The 6,342-nt window shown below is 40.0% G+C and overlaps 1 non-coding gene across 1 annotated transcript; it reads left to right on the forward strand.

Moving 5' to 3' along the window:
• The first annotated feature begins 3,208 nt into the window (after positions 1-3,208).
• Positions 3,209-3,316, forward strand: LOC132682551 (U6 spliceosomal RNA). The gene has a single exon (XR_009611733.2). It is a non-coding gene; the product is annotated as a U6 spliceosomal RNA (small nuclear RNA).
• Positions 3,317-6,342: the final 3,026 nt, after the last annotated feature.

Below are 6,342 nucleotides of genomic sequence, written 5' to 3' on the forward strand. Positions count from 1 at the left end.
TTATTGCCACATAATAAATGCCCCCAAATTCAGTGGTTTAACATAGCACTTGACTATTGCGTGTGATTCTGAGAGCTGACTAGGACTTGGCTCTATGGTTTTTCTGTTATTCTGGCTTTGATTCTCTCACACAGCTGTAGCCAGATAGGACCTGGGCTACAGTGTCCAAGTGGCCTCACTCACTCCCTTCTCTCCCTTTTTTCTTTTCCTCTTGAAATCAACTTCCCACATACCCTCCACTTCTCAGCAGAAGTGTCGCTTCGAGCAGTACTACTGACTCCAGGAGTGGATCCCTTCCCTTATACCCTGAACGTCCCTTCTAAGCTTGCATCACACGTATGGTTTCTGGGTGGCTGTCGACCCCCACGGTCAGGATTTCAGGAAGGCAGGATCACCCCATTTTATTCATCGTTGTATCTTCAGTGTTAAATACAACACCCTACCCATGTTAAGTGTCCAATAAATATTTTAGTAAGTGAATGAGTGACCAGTTGGAATCCATCTTTTAATGTTCAGGAGTTGTCATTTCTCCTGAAACCCAAACATACTCTATTTATTTTAGGTTCTGTAAAGCAAGTCTACACCAATTGAAAAAAGAGGATGTACTACCTCAATTACCCCAGCAATTCAAATGAAGCATTCCCTTCTCCATTATTTATCAATTGAAATTGGTGTGTGAATATTAGAAGATTATCTAGAAAATTACTTCTATTCATTTCTGTTCATTTGATTAGATGTATAAACATGAAAATAAAAATTCTTACACTTGATAAACTTGGATTTTTTAAATCTGTATTTCTGCCCATTAGCCAGTAGAGTTTTAGGGGAACAAGAAAAGCCATGGTCAAATCTATGTCTGTGTGGTTGAGGCTGGAAGAAATATTTCTCAGTTCTTAAAAAAAGTAAAGTTGCCTAGTTGCTTGGCTTTAGCACTTTCATACTTTGCCTCCATAAATACACAAGAACCGTTTAACTGAAGTGTGTTGATGCAAATACTGTAATCTGCCTTGGGGAAACCAGCACTGGTGGAGAAACCTGACTTATAAGACAGTGTTAATTTGGTGATCTCAGCCAAACTTCTCATTTTTTTTCAAGGGTTTTATTCGGAAAAAGCATGATATAAGAGATAAAGTAATGCAGATGAACAGTTCCTCAAACCACATTAGAACCCAGGTTCGTTGAGTTTCTTTGCTGGAGACATTTTGATAAGCAGACACCATCTTTAATCTTTGTTTCTATTGGCACCCTCTTATTTTCAGTCCTTCTTGCCTCTTAAAATTAAACTGTGATTATTACTTGGACATTTTTAGAGCTTATTTATTCCAATAGGAATTTTCTTTGAGCTCTGCCTAAGAAATACAGTTCCTAATATAGCTACGTGAGCCACAAGTTCAACTTCACAAAAGTGACTATTTCCGTTTATCAGTTTCTAATCATGAAATACCCAGCTGAGAAAGACATATATAAATGAAGTGTCAGGCATCTATGACTAACGGACCCAGAGAGTTGCCTGGACTCCCCTGCTTCTGTATGTGGTTTAATTTCACTATCTTCATTAGTATCCCCTTTTCATTGTCTCCTTTCCTTCTCTACATTTTTTCCTGTATCTCTCCAGGATGGCTGCAATTTCTTCCTCTATCCTTTGTGGAGAGGGTAGTCTATGGCTTTGATGTTATGTAATACTTCTGATACTTATTAGGAGTGGCATCAAATGCATGATTGTATGTTGGATGTATCCTCACAGCAATTTAGGGACCTTGTCTGCTTGATCTGTGCTATATCCCCACTGGCTAAAATAGCATCTAGGACATAATGGGCACTCAGTGCATATTGTTTCATGAAGACATGACTAGAACACAACTGACAGTTGAAATGTGAAAATTGGTGGGGCACCTGGGTGACTCAGTCAGTTAAGTGTCTGACTCTTGATTTTGGCTCAGGTCATGATCTCATAGTTTGTAGGATCAAGGCCTGCTTCAGGCTCTGCACTGACAGAGTGGACCCTGCTTGGAATTCTCTCTGTCCCTGCCCGGCTGGTGTTCTCTCTCTCCCTCTCAAAGTAAATCAACATTTAGAAAGAAAGAAATGTGAAAATTATCTCCTTTACAGCTTTGCAAATATGTTGCCAAATAATTTTGCTCCCAGAAAACATTGTGTCATAAAGCTTTTGTCAATTGTTTACGGAACAGATTGATTTCACAGGTTCCTTTGAGCCAATGACCCTTCAACAATGGACACTCAGCACCTTGTAGAGACTCTGAGAAGTCTGAATTAAGGAATAGAAAAAGGATGAATTTCAGTTTAAGTTTCACTTTGGAAGGAAGAGTCTATAAGGCTGTAAGGCTGGTCCTTGAGTATCTATTTCAGTGTCTTCAATCCGGTATAATTTTTAATACAATTAGCCATAAACAAGGACAGAGAGATATTTCTCTTTTCCAGAAGTGAACCCTTGGGCCACAGCCAAGGCTGTCACCTCAGATGAAAATAATATGATTTACCACAAGAAAAGTTTCCATCTCCTTTTATCCAGGGTTAGAAATAAGGGACCATGTGTGACAAGTTTGTTCAGAATGCTAATGATGCTATCAGATTCGAAGTCACAGGATGCAAAGTGATGGGCTAAAGACCAAATCTGGCCCACAGATGTATTTTATTTGATCCACTGTATGTTTTTCATGGAATTAGTTGCCAACATAAAAAGTCAGGAGAATGCACACAGAACCCTGGTTTTCTCCCCACCACCCACCTTAAAAAAAAAAAAAAAAGATCTAGCAAATTGGACTTATAATCACAAATTATAGCGACAACTAGCTGGTGTTGAAGTTCAAAGTCCCCTGACTGCCTACTTTCACATCAGAGTCTCCCACCCCTGCCTGTTTTCACTCTGATACTGAAGAGTTTCAATTAGCCGTTCCTCATCATCCTGCATGATTTTCTTTTTTACAGCCTGCCCACCTCATCTATTTATTTAATCTCTCTGGGCCCTGTGTGTAACTACTGTCTGAAACAAACATCACAGGTATTGTTGTTAAATTTCCATCCTTGTGGCTGAGAGTCAACATGCAAGTGTTCCCATTGTGGTTCTACCTTCATTCCACATCGGTGGGCTGATCACGTTAGTTCCGCTGGAACTTCTGTTTGCATGTGGTCACTGAAGCGGGGGGGCGGGGGGGGGGCGGCGGGTGGAATCAGAAAAAGGACAAGTTGTGTGCCTACTTCAGCAGCACATATGCTAACATTGGAACAATACAGAGAAGATTAGCATCACCCCTGCACGAGGAGAGAAAGGACAAGTTGAGGGAAAGAATCACTTATTTCTGTGACTCTGTATAAGTAGGAGGAAGACTAATCCAAATGTGTGCAGTGTCCATCAATATAACAGCACATGTTGTATATTTACGTATACAACTAATGCTATATATACATCTCTGTGTATAATCAGACACAAAATCACTTATGCTGTCCCCCAGGACCAAATAAGGTTTCCTTTTTTTTTTTTAAAGTTAATTTTGGCTCTGCAATTCTTTTATTCATTTCTCTAATTTTTTTTATTTACTTAGGTTGCTTTTATTACCATTGAACTATTATCAACATAAAATTATAAATTAACAGCAAAATGTATAGAGCTTCTGCCACATTTATATCCCAAATACATTGACAATTAAATACAAACAAAGTAACACAAACAATAAAAACCAAGTGACTAACACCAATTTAACATGGTAGTTGATGTTGCTTTGCTGAAGTAAGCATCAACCAGGACACTTACTCTATGATATGGGTTCTCGTGATGAGATCATACTGTACAAATCCCTAGTACCTTTTCTGAAATCCTTGAGGCAAGATGTAATAGGGAATTTTGAGTTTTTCTTACTTTAGAAAGGGGCATATACAGTAAATGCACTAATACTTTGTAATGTGCTATGTGACTATTCATAGTAAATGGGATAATTAAAACTATAAACAGCCTTGTGTGGGTCAGGTTTCATACCTAATAAGTGTATCACAAACTTATAAAAGATGGCTGGATCATTTAGCAAGTTCTCCAGCCTCAAGAGAATTATTTAAATTCAATGATCTAATCCATGAAATAACTTAATTAGATTAGAGTAACTAGCCCATGACCTGCAGCCAGAAAGGAAACCAGGATGTTTCTGCACGGCCACCAGAAGTTACAGAATAAATACTGTACTTATGATAAATGTGTCCCTTAAGTAGGTATATACCATATACAGTGCCAAACTATAGGTTAAAATAAGTACCCAGAGATAAATGACACCAATGTCTGGACTCAAGGAGCTCCTACCCAGTAGGAGAGACAGTCCTGCAAATGAACACCTGAAAATTCAGTATAGTGAGAGTAACAGTACACACATATGGAAAATGCATATTGATGCTCTAAACAGGAGGAGACTGGGGCACACCTTTTTTGGTCTGTGATACTGGTGTCTGAGTGGGTTTTGAAGGATGAATAGGAATTCACAAGACAGTGGGATGTTATTAAAATCGATCTAACCTTTTAGAGACAAATGAAATAATATTGTAGAGGGCACTTGAGGAGAAATCAATTTTCCTTTGATGTTTACCAGCTGAATCATTTATAGCCTTCTCTGAGCCAATGCCCAACCTAATGTTAATGATCTCCTGCACCAGTCATGAAGGTTGAGCACACATCAGTTTGTGGCATCTCTTTTCTCTTAGTAGGGAAGAACATGCAGTTCTTGGGCCCCGCTTTGGTCCTACTTGCTTTCTAATATTGAAAATGCTAAGTGAACCAGATTCTTATCTATTTATTAAGACATTTGCTGGGTTGTCTAAGGCATGTGGCTTCTCCACCCTTTCCCCTCCTTCCTGTAACCCCCCCGACCAGTTCCTGTCAGTGGGAACTTGAAAATGATAAACCTAAATCATTGAGGCTGTTGTAACTCTTGAACTTTTCATCGATCAGCCTCCCTCCAAAGGAATGAATTCATGGGAGTAATTCCTTCAGTGCAACGCGGAACCTCTGCTGGTATCTGGCTGGCACACACAGAGGGCTCCCTAGCACAGCCCAGATTCATAAAGGTCTCTACTGAAGGACTGATGATTAGCATGAATTTAAATAAAGATTCTCTAAGTATCTGTTCAGCATTCATTCAGCAGAGAGGCAGAAAACTGCATGGAGACTGGGCAGGGAAAAAAGGCCTTGGTGGCTGCACTCAGTCTCACCACTAGTATTCCAAGTGATCCTCATACTTGCCCTCTCTCTACTGCAAAAGTGAGACCCCACAGAGAAATGGGACCAAATCTTTTAGAAGGCCATTTGTCAATCACCTAATGTGACTGTATATGTCCCTTGGAAATCCTACGCCTCATCCCCAAGTGGCCCTTGGGGGATATCCTTGGGGGATATCCTTGGGGGATAAAATTCCAAATTTATGCAGTAGACTCCTGACTCCTGGAGAGGAACCCAGGAAAGCAGAATTGTCTTCATATTGCAGTGCCATTTGGGTGACCCTTTCAGTTGGCACCTTGCTGCCATCCCTAAGGATCAATCCTAATCTCTCCTAGAATTCCATGAAGAGAGCTTCTGAAGAAATAGAGAAACCCGCATGAACGTTTCTATTCTGAATCAAACAGGCTCTTTCCCAAACCCTTGTAAATTATTTCTGAAAAGGGAATTGTGAAGCTGATTAATCTCTTTCAGATTGGATAGAAAGATGCTTGGTGCTAGGGACAGAAAGATGAGCACATCAGCATCCTTGACTCACATTCTAGATTTATCACTGGGCATTGTGGTTTGACTGAATTCCCAATGTTAAAATGACAGGTGCATTATGGTTTTTCCCATGTTCCTTTAAGAAGCTCAGCTGAGTGATGTGTAAAGTGTCAATCCTGCCCAAACGGCATGATTTGGGGGGCTCAAGTCATCATGAGAGGCAAGGGAAGGGCTTTTCTTGGTGATGTATTCACGTTACAGCAAACAGAGGGTCTGGAGAGCTGGTGTGGAATTTGTAATGTAATGTCTGTGTTTTGTCATCTCAATCAGTGTTCATCTTACTGCTCTCCTTTACAGTTTGTGGTACGGTTCCTCTTCACCACATTCACACCTGTCTGTGCAAAAGGCTTGCATAATACAGAGTGTGGTTTAAGATGGGTGAAAACTTCATCCAGATCTTGGGAGATTGCCCATTTGTCTTTGATCTCAAAACCAGTCAAGGGGAAAAACTATGTCTATTTCTAATTCTAGCCGTATGCAAGTTAGAGAGAACTACATCCTTACAAAACAAAGCTCAAGAAAAGGAAAGAAAGATGAACTTTCTTTACCGTACTTTGTCACAGATTTTTCCAGTTGAAGCATGT

The sequence above is a fragment of the Panthera onca genome, chromosome A1 (genome assembly GCF_046562875.1).
Source record: "Panthera onca isolate mPanOnc1 chromosome A1, mPanOnc1 haplotype 2, whole genome shotgun sequence".
Taxonomy (NCBI): domain Eukaryota; kingdom Metazoa; phylum Chordata; class Mammalia; order Carnivora; family Felidae; genus Panthera; species Panthera onca.